This window comes from Tamandua tetradactyla, chromosome 2 (genome assembly GCF_023851605.1).
Source record: "Tamandua tetradactyla isolate mTamTet1 chromosome 2, mTamTet1.pri, whole genome shotgun sequence".
In the NCBI taxonomy this organism is placed as follows: Eukaryota; Metazoa; Chordata; class Mammalia; order Pilosa; family Myrmecophagidae; genus Tamandua; species Tamandua tetradactyla.
Genome location: NC_135328.1, coordinates 145,179,504 through 145,194,895, shown reverse-complemented (window position 1 = coordinate 145,194,895; position 15,392 = coordinate 145,179,504). Strand labels below are relative to the sequence as shown.

The 15,392-nt window shown below is 38.5% G+C and overlaps 1 pseudogene; it reads left to right on the top strand.

Moving 5' to 3' along the window:
- The first annotated feature begins 821 nt into the window (after positions 1-821).
- Positions 822-2,275, top strand: LOC143662453 (hippocampus abundant transcript 1 protein pseudogene; annotated as a pseudogene).
- The last annotated feature ends 13,117 nt before the right edge of the window (positions 2,276-15,392 follow it).

Here is a 15,392-nt window from a genome sequence, read left to right as displayed (position 1 = left end):
AACCAAGTACAGAAAGATAGTTTGTTGAAGAAAAGCTAGCTGAGTTCAGCTTGAAAAAAGAGAAAAATTGACAAATAAACCCTGAGGGTAAAGAACATTATAGATAAAATAAATATAAAATTAATGTTTGAGAGTTAAAAAAGGGAAAGATAGAAAAGAAAAATTGAGTAACGTTCATATTTTCTGGCAAGCCATTTTAAAGGTATAAAGAGCATGGTATAAACAATATTTTGGCATATATGTCTGCAATATAAGCGAAGTATGGATTTTTTTTGGTATGGGCAGGCACCGGCAATCAAACCCAGGTTTCTGGTACAGCAGACAAGAATTCTGCCACTGAGCCACTGTTGCACCACCCTGTAAGTGAAGTATGGATTTTAAAGGCATGAATTGGACATGCACTGTTGCAAAAGTACACATAGACCATGAAAGTCAGTATTGAGGGTTTTAATGAGGGTAGTTACAGTGAAAACATCCAATGATATTCGTTCCACAAATAATTGAAGGAACAGGTAGTATATTTTACTTACTCTACTGAAAAGAACTATTTATCTACTGCAACCAGTGGACTCAGAGGCGAGGAATCAATAAATGGAAGTAGTCAAAAGTGTGTTTGGAATACAGAGAAATCAGTTAATTTCATGAGGTGAGCAAAAATAAATGTTATAAAATTGAATGCAGGCCCGCACTACGGGATGCTGCCAGAGGCAGGCAGTGCCATCAAGCTGGCGGCGGACACCGAGCGACTTGCAGGATCCAACTCAACGCAGGGGCTGGTGGTCCTGAGAGTGGCTGCAGGAGCGCCAGGAATAGAGGGTAAAATGACCTAGGGGAAGAAGAAAAGGGTCACGAACCGCTGTACCATGCTGGCCAAGGTCATCTGGGTGGAAGCAGGCCTCAGGCAATAAGTTCTTCTTTTGTTTATGACGCAGTTGTGGTCATCTTTCCAGAGTTCTTTGCTTGGATATGACTGACGGCACCCATCTAGTTGGAATTGCATGAAACCTTCCCTAAACATACGTTTCTGATGAATGACCTAATTCAAGGAGTAAAGGATTTGTTGTTGTTCCTTGGTGCCCCACTTATTGGTGTTCTTTCTGATGTTTGGGGTGGAAAATCCTTCTTGCTGTTAACAGTACTTTTCACGTGTGCTCCAGTTCCACCGATGAAGATCAGCCCATGGTGGTACTTTGCTGTTATCTCTGTTTCTGGGGTTTCTGCAATGACTTTCTCTGTGGTTTTTGTATATGCAGCAGATATAATCCAAGAACTCAAAAGTTGTATGGTTTATGGACTGGTTTCAGCAACATCTGCTGCAAGCTGAGAAACCAGCCCTGCAATTGGGACCTATCATGGATGAGTCTATGGAGACAGTTTCATAGTGGTCATAGCTACAGCAGTAGCTTTGACAGATGTTTGTTTCATCCTTGTGGCTGTGCTAGAGTCATTGCTGGAGAAGGTGCCACAATGGGGAGCACCCGTTTCCTGAGAACAGGCTGAACCCTTTGCATCTTTAAGGAAAGTGGGCCAAGATTCCATAGTGCTGCTAATCTGTAATATGATGTTTCCCTCCTACCTATGAGAGGCAGGCCAATATTCCAGCTTTTTGAATATATATATATATACCTCAGGAAGATAATAAAATTTTCACCAGAAATTGTTGCAGCATTTATAGTAGTCCTTGGCATTCTTTGCACTATTGCATAGCCTGTAGTCTTGAATTTACTTATGAGATCAATTGGAATTAAGAACAGCATTTTATTGGGTCTGGGATTTTAAATATTACAGCTAGCAAGGTATGGCTTAAGTTCAGAACCTTGGATGATGTCGGTTGCAGCAGTAGCAGCAATGTCTAGCATGACATTTCCATCTTTCAGTGCACTTGTTTCGCAAACTGCTCGTGCTGACCAACAAGGTGTCATTCAAGGAATAACAGGAAATTGAAGGTTGTGCAATGGTCTGGGACTAGTCCTCTATAGATACATATTCTAAATTTTCCATGTGGAATGTAAAGAACTACCAACAACAGGAACAGACAGGAAAACACATAAGCTCTACTTCAAACATAATTCCATCATCCCTGCCTTGCTCTCCTCCTCCGTGGAGCTTATTTGGTACTGCTGGCTCTGCTTGTTGCCTTGTTTATTCTGGAACATACCAACTTAAGCATTAAGTCCAGCAGTTGGAAAAACACTGTGGCAGTCACAGCCATCCTTGTAGTAAACAAGCCCCAGGAGAGGCCAAAGAACTTTTACTCCTGGACACAAATTTGTGACATCTGAAATCAGGAGAATTTTTTGTACCAACACCAGGTCTTAGTTTTCACCAGAAGTTCTGGATGTACCTTCCATTTCCATCCATGGAGTACTTTAAGATTTCATTAAGAAATGTATCTGCATGAACTTTGTGAGAACTACAGAAAGAACCAGACAGTTTTCTAAAGATATTCCACTTTCTTTGAAAAGAAACCTTTTGTTTATTAGCACCAAATTCTTGCTACTAAGCTATTTGTTTTATTATACATCATTAATTAAAAACTATATGTGCCTCTGGGAAAATAGTGGAAAAGGATAGGCTGACTTCACTCCTGCTCTGTGGAACAACTAGAGAAGTGACAGAAAAACAACCAGGGATTGCAGTTCCAGAAAGTGAGTGACCAGGGAGGGACTTCTACACTGTATAGAGAGATCCTGGATGAAAAAGCAGAGACACTGGGATGGAGAGAATGGGGTGAATGTGCTTAGTCATGACTCTACCTGGGGCAAGCCTGGCATGCAGGGAGGAGCAGGTCCTGAAGGTGCAAGCAGCCTCCACAGCTAGTCTGGGGGATCTTTCCTCTTGGCTCTGCAGCTGAGAGCTCCCATGGGGAACCTAGAAGCCAACACATGTGGTTTGCCTGCGTGTGCTATGTCATTCCAGCCAATGCACAGTGCCTGCCCTCATCCCCTGAGACAGGCCACTGTGGGTGCCTGGATTTGGCAGAGACAGGTGTGCCCTCCTTTTGGGAGCAAGGGGTAAGCAGAGTCGAGCCAGCCTGACAATTGGCCAGTCAAAGAGACCCATTGGATCCTACCACCATTTCCTTTTCCCCATTGAGGCCGAGTGCCCTCAGGCATGCACAGATGGCGATATGCAGCCTGAAGCCCTTAGGCATGCACTGGCATAGAGGTGTGGCCAAGGAAGTGAGTTGAGCTGCACCCCACAACCAGGCTTTTCTGGGTTAACTGAGGGAAGGGGCAGTTGAAATAATCTGTCCCACATCCTCAAGTCATCCCAAGTGGGAGCCTGACAAGCACCAGAAAACTCATGCCCACAGATTCTCTGCTGAGCTGCACACTGCCCTCTCCCCAACCCTGAGATTAGCAACTTTTGGCAGACACTGAGACCAGAGAACTTGGCTGGAATTGCACTGCTCTCCATCCTGCTCAGCTAGCTGCCAGAGTTGGGAAGAGGTGGGCCTGAGGGGAAGAAGAGACTCAATGTCACCATCTGCTGGGAAGACATGGGAAATGCAGCTTGGCAAACTGCTTATCTCCCTAGATCTCAATAGATCTTTAACTAGAGTTGAGCTCCCACATGAGGTCCAGGTCTTGCTTTGGCAGGGAATTACCGACAAAGAGCAGAAGGAGAACTTCTCAATGCAAAACCATGTCAATGCAAAACCTTAGATGAGCAAGGGAAGTCAACTTTCAAAATAATGCTATCAAGATAATTAAATGCCCCAAACACAATAGAAAGCCATAAAGCACATGAAGATGCAGGTATATATGACCCACCAAATGACAAACTTAAAACACTGGAGGAGATGCAAAATTTTGAACAACTTATCAAAAATGTTCATACAAATCTCCTAAATAGATTCAGTGGTTTGGCTAATGATATCAAGATGATGCTAGAAGAGTATAAAGAATAATTTGAAAGAATAAATAGAAAGGTAGCAGATCTCACAGAGATGAAAGTTACTGTCAACAAAGTTAAAAATGTTAGAGACACACAAGAGTATATCTGAAGAGGCAAAAGAAGGAATAAGCAAAGTAGAGGGCAGAACACTGAATTAGAATGCAAAAAAAGAACAAATGGCAAAAAATAGGAAAATCAGAACTGGATCTAAGATACATGATGGACAATACAAAAAGCACAAATATAAGAATCATCAGTGTTGCAGAAGGAGAGCAGATAGTTGAAGAAATAATGGGAGAAAACTTTCCAACCCTTATAAAAGACATAAATATGCAAATCAAAGAAGCCCAACAAACCTGAAATAGGATAGTTCCAAATAGACTCACTCCAAGATATATGCTAAACAGATCCTCAAATACTGAAGAGAAGCAGAAAGTCCTGAAAGCAGCAAGAGAAAGCACTTCACAGCATACAAGGGAAACAACATTAGAATAAGTTCAGAGTACCCAAAAGGTACGATGGAAGTGAGATGGCAGCTGTATGATATATTTAGAATCTGAAAGAGAAAAAATTCCAGCCAAGAATTCTTTATCAAGCAAAGTTGTCCATCAAAAGTGAGGGAGAAGGACTTCCAGAGAAGATGGTGGCTTAGTAAGACGTGCGGGTCTTAGGTCCTCCTCCAGAACAGCTACTTGGGGAGTAGAAATGATACAGAACAGCTCCCAGAGCCATGACAGAGATGAAGAAGACAGTGTACCCCATTCTGGAACAGCTGACTGGCTGGGAGAACCCGCTCCAGTGAGGACGCCGAGGGGCGCGGGCTTCCCCGGGCCAGGGCTGCAAGCGGCCGGAGTCCCTTCCTTCCTCCTTCCCGGGCCAACTGGGAGAATTGGACAGGTGGTCCCCACAAGCCACGGCAGCTGGCGCCCCCCCCAACGCGCGGCCCCCCGGACCAACTGGGAGAATTGGATCGGAGATCCCCAGGCCGTGGAGAACAGTGACTGGCGTCCCTTCCAAACACATGGCTTCCCGGTCTGGCTGGGAACGGTGCACTCTCCCGGGCCGCAGCGGCTGGTGCCCTCCCTCCATGCTTGGCACCCCAGGACGGCAAGGAGATTCGGACGGGCGCTCTCCCGGGCTACAGCGGCCGGCGACCCTCCCCGTGTTCGGATCCCCGGACTGGCTGGCATTCTTCCAAGCCGCTTCGGCTGGTGAACCTCCCCCACGGCGAGAGTTTTCCAAAGTTAAAGGACCCACAGCACCTTTTACTGGTGGGTCTCACAGACAAACGAGTGCCACGAGCGCCACCTACTGGGCAGGATAAGAAAAACAAAACCCAGAGATTTCACAGAAAAATCTTTCAACCTGTTGGGTCCAACACCCAGGGAAATCTGACTAAATGCCCAGACGCCAGCATAAGATAACAGATCACGCTCAGAAAATTGAAAATATGGCCCAGTCAAAGGAACAAACCAATAGTTAAATTAGATACAGGAGCTGAGACAACTAATGCTGAATATACGAACAGAAATGGAAAACCTCTTCAAAAACGAAATCGATAAACTGAGGGAGGACATGAAGAAGACATGGGCTGAACATAAAGAAGAAATAGAAAAACTGAAAAAACAAATCACAGAACTTATGGAAGTGAAGGACAAAGTAGAAAAGACGGAAAAAACAATGGATACCTACAATGATAGATTTAAAGAGACAGAAGAAAGAATTAGTGACTTGGAGGATGGAACATCTGAATTCCAAAAAGAAACAGAAACTATAGGGAAAAGACTGGAAAAATTTGAACAGGGGATCAGGGAACTGAAGGACAATATGAAGCCCACAAATATACGTGTTGTGGGTGTCCCAGAAGGAGAAGAGAAGGGAAAATCAGGAGAAAAACTAATGGAACAAATTATCATTGAAAATTTCCCAACTCTTATGAAAGACCTAAAATTACAGATCCAAGAAGTGCAGTGCACCCCAAAGAGAATAGACCCAAATAGGCGTTCTCCAAGACACTTACAAGTTAGAATTTCAAAGGTCAAAGAGAAAGAGAGGATCTTGAAAGCAGCAAGAGAAAAACAATCCATCACATACAAGGAAAACCCAATAAGACTATGTGTAGATTTCTCAGCAGAAACCATGGAAGCTAGAAGACAGTGGGATGATATATTTAAATTACTAAAAGAGAAAAACTGCCAACCAAGACTTCTATATCCAGCAAAATGGTCCTTCAAAAATGAGGGAGAAATTAAAACATTTATAGACAAAAAGTCACTGAGAGAATTTGTGACCAAGAGACTAGCTCTGCAAGAAATACTAAAGGGAGCACTAGAGTCAGATATGAAAAGACAGAAGAGAGAGGTATGGAAAAGAGTGTAGAAAGAAGGAAAATCAGATATGATGTACATAATACAAAAGACAAAATGGTAGAAGAAAATATTATCCAAACAGTAATAACACTAAATGTTAATGGACTGAATTCCCCAATCAATAGACATAGACTGGCAGAATGGATTAAAAAACAAGATCCTTCTATACGCTGTCTACAGGAAACACATCTTAGACCCAAAGATAAACATAGGTTGAAAGTGAAAGGTTGGGAAAAGATATTTCATGCAAATAACAACCAGAAAAGAGCAGGAGTAGCTATACTAATATCCAACAAATTAGACTTCAAATTTAAAACAGTTAAAAGAGACAAAGAAAGACACTATCTACTAATAAAAGGAATAATTAAACAAGAAGACATAACAATCATAAATATTTATGCACTGAACCGGAATGCCCCTAAATATGTGAGGAATACACTGCAATCACTGAAAAGGGAAATAGACACATATACCATAATAGTTGGAGACTTCAATTCACCACTGTCATCAATGGACAGAACATCTAGACAGAGGATCAATAAAGAAATACAGAATCTGAATATTACTATAAATGAGCTTGACTTAACAGACCTTTATAGGACATTACATCCCACAACAGCAGGATATACCTTTTTCTCAAGTGCTCATGGTCATTCTCAAAGATAGACCATATGCTGGGTCACAAAGCAAGTCTTAACAAATTTAAAAAGACTGAAATCATACAAAACACTTTCTCGGATCATAAATGAATGAAGCTGGAAATCAATAGTAGGCGGAGTGCCAGAAAATTCACACAAATACGTGGAGGCTCAGCAACACACTCTTAAACAACGAGTGGGTCAAAGAAGAAATTGCAAGAGAAATTAGTAAATACCTCGAGGTGAATGAAAACGAAAACACAACATATCAAAACTTATGGGACACAGCAAAGGCAGTGCTAAGAGGGAAATTTATTGCCCTAAATGCCTATATCAGAAATGAAGAAAAGGCAAAAATGCAGGAATTAACTGTCCACTTGGAAGAACTGGAGAAAGAACAGCAAATTAATCCCAAAGCAAGCAAAAGGAAAGAAATAACAAAGATTAGAGCAGAAATAAATGAAATTGAGAATATGAAAACAATAGAGAAAATCAATAAGACCAGAAGTTGGTTCTATGAGAAAATCAATAAGATTGATGGGCCCTTAGCAAGATTGACAAAAAGAAGACGAGAGAGGAGGCAAATAAATAGGATCAGAAATGGAAGAGGAGACATAACCACTGACCTCACAGAAATAAAGGGGGTAATAACAGGATACTATGAACAACTTTATGCTAATAAATACAACAATGTAGATGAAATGGAAAAGTTCCTAGAAAGGCATGAACAACCAACTTTGACTCAAGAAGAAATAGATGACCTCAACAAACCAATCACAAGTAAAGAAATTGAATTAGTCATTCAAAAGCTTCCTAAAAAGAAAAGTCCAGGACCAGACGGCTTCACATCTGAATTCTATCAAACATTCCAGAAAGAATTAGTACCAACTCTCCTCAAACTCTTCAAAAAAATCGAAGTGGAGGGAAATCTACCTAATTCATTCTATGAAGCCAACATCACCCTCATACCAAAACCAGGCAAAGATATTACAAAAAAAGAAAACTACAGATCAATCTCTCTAATGAATATAGATGCAAAAATCCTCAACAAAATCCTAGCAAGTCGAATCCAACAACACATTAAAAGAGTTATACATCATGACCAAGTAGGATTCATCCCAGGTATCCAAGGATGCTTCAACAAAAGAAAATCAATTAATGTAATACACCATATCAACAAATCAAAGCAGAAAAATCACATGATCATCTCAATTGATGCAGAGAAGGCATTTGACAAGATTCAACATCCTTTCCTGTTGAAAACACTTCAAAGGATAGGAATACAAGGGAACTTCCTTAAAATGATAGAGGGAATATATGAAACACCCACAGCTAATATCATCCTCAATGGGGAAAAATTGAAAACTTTCCCCCTAAGATCAGGAACAAGACAAGGATGTCCATTATCCCCACTATTATTCAACATCATGTTGGAGGTTCTAGCCAGAGCAATTAGACAAGAAAAAAAAATACAAGGCATCAAAATTGGAAAGGAAGAAGTAAAACTATCACTGTTTGCAGACGATATGATACTATATGTCGAAAACCTGGAAAAATCCACAACAAAACTACTACAACTAATAAATGAGTACAGCAAAGTAGCAGGTTACAAGATCAACATTCAAAAATCTGAAGCATTTCTATACACTAGTAATGAGCAAGCAGAGGGGGAAATCAAGAAACGAATCCCATTTACAATTGCAACTAAAAGAATAAAATACCTAGGAATAAATTTAACTAAAGAGACAAAAAACCTATATAACGAAAACTACAAAAAACTGCTAAAAGAAATCACAGAAGACCTAAATAGATGGAAGGGCATACCGTGTTCATGGATTGGAAGACTAAATATAGTTAAGATGTCAATCCTACCTAAATTGATTTACAGAATCAATGCAATACCAATCAAAATCCCAACAACTTATTTTTCAGAAATAGAAAAACCAATAAGCAAATTTATCTGGAAGGGCAGGGTGCCCCAAATTCCTAAAAGTATCTTGAGGGAAAAAAACGAAGCTGGAGGTCTTGCACTGCCTGACTTGAAGGCATATTATGAAGCCACAGTGGTCAAAACAGCATGGTATTGGCATAAAGATAGATATATCAACCAACGGAATCGAATAGAGTGCTCAGACATAGACCCGCTCATCTATGGACATTTGATCTTTGATAAGGAAGTCAAGCCAACTCACCTGGGACAGAACAGTCTCTTCAATAAATGGTGCCTGGAGAACTGGATATCCATATGCAAAAGAATGAAAGAAGACCCGTATCTCACACCCTATACAATAGTTAACTCAAAATGGATCAAAGATCTAAACATTAGGTCTAAGACCATAAAACAGTTAGAGAAAAATATAGGGGGATATCTTATGAAACTTACAATTGGAGTGGTTTTATGGACCTTAAACCTAAAGCAAGAGCACTGAAGAAGGAAATAAATAAATGGGAGCTCCTCAAAATTAAACACTTTTGTGCATCAAAGAACTTCATCAAGAAAGTAGAAAGACAGCCTACACAATGGGAGACAATATTTGGAAATGACATATCAGATAAAGGTCTAGTATCCAGAATTTATAAAGAGATTGTTCAACTCAACAACAAAAAGACAGCCAACCCAATCACAAAATGGGAGAAAGACTTGAACAGGCACTTCTCAGAAGAGGAAATACAAATGGCCAAAAGGCACATGAAGAGATGCTCAATGTCCCTGGCCATTAGAGAAATGCAAATCAAAACCACAATGAGATATCATCTCACACCCACCAGAATGGCCATTATCAACAAAACAGAAAATGACAAGTGCTGGAGAGGATGTGGAGAAAGAGGCACACTTATCCGCTGTTGGTGGGAATGTCAAATGGTCAACCACTGTGGAAGGCAGTTTGGCGGTTCCTCAAAAAGCTGAATATAGAATTGCCATATGACCCAGCAATACCATTGCTAGGTATCTACTCAGAGGACTTAAGGGCAAAGACACAAATGGACATTTGCACACCAATGTTTATAGCAGCATTATTTACAATTGCAAAGAGATGGAAACAGCCAGAATGTCCATCAACAGACGAGTGGCTAAACAAATTGTGGTATATACATACAATGGAATATTATCCAGCTTTAAGACAGAAAAAACTTATGAAGCATGTAACAACATGGATGGACCTAGAGAACATTATGCTGAGTGAGTCTAGCCAAAAACTAAAGGACAAATACTGTATGGTCCCACTGATGTGAACCGACATTCGAGAATAAACTTGGAATATGTCATTGGTAAAAGAGTCCAGCAGGAGTTAGAAGCAGGGTAAGATAATGGGTAATTGGAGCTGAAGGGATACAGATTGTGCAACAGGACTAGATACAAAAACTCAAAAATGGACAGCACAATAATTCCTAATTGTAAAGTAATCATTAAAATACTGAATGAAGCTGCATCTGAGCTATAGGTTTGTCTTTCTGTTTGTTTGTTTGCCTTTTTTTTCTTTTTCCTTTTCTTTTTTTTACTATTATTATTATTTTTATTTTTTTCTCTATATTAACATTCTATATCTTTTTCTGTTGTTTTGCTAGTTCTTCCCCTAAATCGATGCAAATGTACTAAGAAATGATGATCATGCATCTATGTGATGATGTTAAGAATCACTGATTGCATATGTAGAATGGAATGATTTCTAAATGTTGGGTTAATTTCTTTTTTTTTCTTTAATTAATAAAAAAAAAAGTGAGGGAGAAGGTGCACAGGTGGTTCAGTGGTAAAGTGCTCACCTTCCATACAGGTGACCTCCAGTTCAATTCCTGGACCATGCACCTCCCCCCCCCAAAAAAAAAGTGATGGAGAAATTAAATTTTTCACAGGCAAACAAACGCAGAGAAAATTTGTTAACAAGAAACCTGCCATAAAAGAAAACTAAAGGGAGTCCTGTCAGTTGGAAAATAAAAAGAAAGACAGGAGAAGACATTCTGGAGAAGGGCATAGAATTAGAGTGTATCAGTAAGGATAACTTAAAGGATAAAAAGAGAAAGAGGGAAAAAAACATATAGATTTGACAAATAAAAACCAAAGGATAATATGGTAGATTCAAATAATGCCTTTACAGAAATAACTTTGAATTTTAATGGACTCAATTTACCAATTAAAAGATACAGAGAAATAACAATCATACAGGTTTATGTTCCCAATCGAGGAGCTCCAAAATACATGAGGGAAACTTTGGCAAAACTGAAAGAAACAGTAGATGTTTCAACAGTTATAGTGGGAGACTTCAACACATCTGTGCTGGTTTGAAAGGAAGTATGCCCCCTAAGAAAAGCCATGTTTTGATATAAATCCCATTTCATAAAGGTAGAATAATCCCTATTCAATATTGTATATTTGAAACTGTAATGAGATCATCTCCCTGGTTGATGTGATTTAGTTAAGAATGGTTGTTAAACTGGATTAGGGGATGACATGTCTCCACCCATTTGAGTGGGTCTTGATTAGTTTCTGAAGTCCTATAAAAGAGGAAACATTTTTGAGAATGAGAGATCCAGAGAGAGCAACACTACGAAGCAGAGAGTCCACCAGCCAGCGACCTTTGGAGATAAAGAAGGAAAATACCTCCCAGGGAGCTTCAAGAAACAGGAAGTCAGGAGAGAAAGCTAGCAGATGATGCCTTGCTCGCCATGTGCCCTTCCAGCTGAGAGAGAAGCCCTGACTGTGTTCACCATGTACCTTTCCAGATGAGAGAGAAACCCTGAACTTCATCGGCCTTCTTGAACCAAGGTATCTTTCCCTGGGTACCTTTGATTGAACAATTCTATAGACTTATATTAATTGGAACATTTTCTCGGCCTTAGAACTGTAAACTAGCAACTTATTAAATTCCCCTTTTAAAAGCTGTTTATGTTGCATTCCAGCAGTTAGCAAACTAGAACAATACCATTCTCCTCTATAGATAGAAAAACCGGACAGAGGATCAATGAGGAAATAGAGAACCTAAACAATGTGATAAGCAAATTAGATATATAATTCATAACATATGTAGATTGTTACACTCCAAAACACTAGGCTATACATTATTCTCTAGTACTCATGGGATATTCTCCAGGATAGATCATATGCTGGGGCACAAAACAGGTATTAATAATTTAATAAGTTTGAAATTATTCAAAGCACTTTCTCTCACCACAATGTTATGACACTGGAAATCAATAACCACCAAAGAACCAGAACTTTCACAAATATATGAAGGTTAAATAACACACTCTTAAACAATCAGTGGACAATGAAGAAATTGCAACAGAAATCAGTAAATATATGGAGATGAAAGAAAATGAGAATATAAAATACATCAGAACTTTTCAGATGTGACAAAGGCAGTGCTGAGAGACAAATTTATTGCCCTAAATGCCTATATTAAAAAAGAAGGAAAAGCAAGAATCAAGGAATTAATTGCTCACCTGGAGGAACTAGAGAAAGAACAGCAAACTAACCCCAAAGCAACTAGAAGAGAAAATACTATTACAAAGATTAAAGCAGAAATAAATTAATTGGAAAGCAAAATAAACAATAAAAAGAATCAATAAAAGCAGAATTGGTTCCTAGAGATAAACAGAAGCTAGAGATGAGTAAAATGGTTACCAAATGAAATTGAACTTAAATGTATGAAAATGTATAGAAGTGATGGTGGTCCATTAGTGGGGTTATAAGTAATACCACCATATTTGAAGGTGAATATGATTGAAAGAGGTTGTATAGAGCTATGTATCTCACTGATTAATAGTACTAATATAAATAAGTTTTTGCATGAACCACTTCAAAGGTATGAATCTTATACAAAGAGTCAAAAATAGAGAGGTATGGTGGAAAACTACTATTGCATGCTATGGCCTATATTTAACAGGAAGACATCACCAGTATCACACAATACCAGAGGTAAATAATTGGGAGGGAGGATCAAGAATTAAGGGGACATTGGGATTTTCTTTTTGGTGAGAGTGTGGTTATTATTGTTATTTTTATTATTAAAATTATATTTTTATAATTTATAAAATATAAATTAATTATAAACATATTACAACTATAATAATTGTAATTGTTACTATTGTTTATTTTCTCTTTGGAGCAATGGGGATTGTCTAAAATTGAGAGTGATGATGATGATTATACAACTAAGTGAGGATATTGTAAGACATGGATTGCTTATTTTGGACATTATTCATGATACCCGATGGATGGAGGTGGCCAAAGGCTATAATGACTAAGCGGCAGAAAGGCCAACTGTAGCATATACATGTAATGGAATATTGTGTGGCTACAGAAAGGAACGAAGTCAAGAGGCATGCAATGAGGTAAATGAACCTTGAGGACATTATATTGTGCAAAATAAGCCAAAAAACAAAAGGAAAAATATTGTATGGTCTCCTTCAGAAAATATGCATTAAAAAATTCAGGCATAGATTGTAAGCTCTTATAGCAGTCACATTTATACTTGAGCTTTAAGTGCTATTTCTAGATTCTGAGATGCTGTGCTATATTTGCATAACCTGATTATTTCCCAGGAACTTTGGGTATCTGTGTGACACCTAAGACTCAGAGGTGAGTTCTACAGCTCTAAAAGTCAGCATTACAATATAAAATAACTGTTAAAGAAACCAAAAAAAAGAACAAGCTTCAACTAGAGATAAGAATGAAACTGATGTGTTTAAGAGTAAGATAAATCAGAATGCAGGGCAAAGGATGACAGTGTCTGCATTTTAGAACTTCACCTACTGTATGAGACCAAATGAACAGAGCTTTATTTTGTCCAAAACCTAAATCTTCTGTAGCACACAATCTACTTCAACCTGTCTGGAGAGTTCATTTAAACAACCCAAATACATGGAGCCCAGAATGAAAACAAGGGCTTGTAATTCTGTACACCTTACTGTAAGGCCCATATACATCCCAGAGTATCTTGGACAGATAATTTAAAAATATTACCTAAGTCCCAGAAGAGACTGAAAAAAAATATGAACTATTAAAATTTCCCACCTAATAACCCCTAATTCTCTCACAAACACTAGGGACTCTCCAGTTGATGGGCCAAGGCTTTGATCTTGAGGCTTGATCTTAAAAAACTTATTTATGTAGCAAAGAAGCTAAGCTTACCTACAATTATTCCTGAGTCATTTCTAGTGAACCTCTTTGGTTGCTCAGATGTGGTTCTCTCTCTCTAAGCCCAACTCTGCAAGTAAAATCATTACCCTCCCCCATACAAGGAACACAACTTCTAAGGGTGTGAGTCTTCCTGGAAACATTGGACATGACTTCCAGGGATGATGCTGGCTCTTTGATCAAAGGGAAAAAGTAATGTAAGAAAATAGAATATCATGGCTAAGAGAGTTCAAATAGAGTTGAGAGGATACTCTTGAGGCTACTCTGATGCAAGATTCAGCTAGATATTGCTAATCTCCAAGGTTTGCCGAACCCCAAACAACATTATTCTTGTCAACCCACAAGAACACTCAGGGTACTATCTGAGATCTTACAAAAGTTGCACGTACTGTGTTTACTTTTCAGAAAGCTAAAATCTTAGATTTTTTCCTAGGCCAGATAAGCGTGAGACCCAGAGAGGCCAGACTATCCAAGAACATCAACCAGTTCCATCCCAATCCCACACTGTTGATAACCCTTCTCAACATGAAGAAGTTAGACTGGGCAGAGCCCAAATATCCCAAAAGATTGGGAGAAGGATCAAAGGATAAGGAGGGGCTATTTTAACAAATGAGCATGACTACTGAACCATTATATTGATATGTCTGTTTAGTCTTGGAGCATCTGCCCCGCTAAAATTACTGAACTGCAATGCATACCAAACTTTTACATCTGTTATATGACTAATTGTTAAAACATACTTTGAAATGTATTGCTTTTTTGTGTATATGCTATATTTCACAATAAAATTTTTTTAAATAAAAAAACACTATATATGCAACTGCTTTACTATTAGCATATGTCTCTGCTACCATTTCCTTAAGGTACTGAGTTTTAACTCTATGCTGAGTTTCAGAGTAGGTAATATGCTCATGGACCTTTTTCATTTAACATTGTAAAATCTTAAGTCAGATTTGAATATTGTAAAATCTTGGGTAAAATAATTCAAATACTTAATGCAGATGCATTAAAGTAAAGAAATAGTAAATGAATTGTTTGCATTAAAAAAAATCTTAAAAGTGTACTAAATCTGAAATGTTTCAATTTTGTTTGCAGTAATTTTATTTCAACAGTATTCATTACTGATTTTTGAAGTGAGAAAATATCAGATGTTTAGAATTTAAATTGGGGTGTTGAAAGCCTGTAAATCTAAATGCTGGTTCATATTTTTTCCCTGGCTACAACTTAGACTACTATTCTTTTAATGTTACATAATCATAAGAACCTCAACACTTAAATACACAATCTAAAAATTATACAGTAAAGCTGGTAGCCTTTACAATGTCAGTGTAATATCTATATGTAGATAAA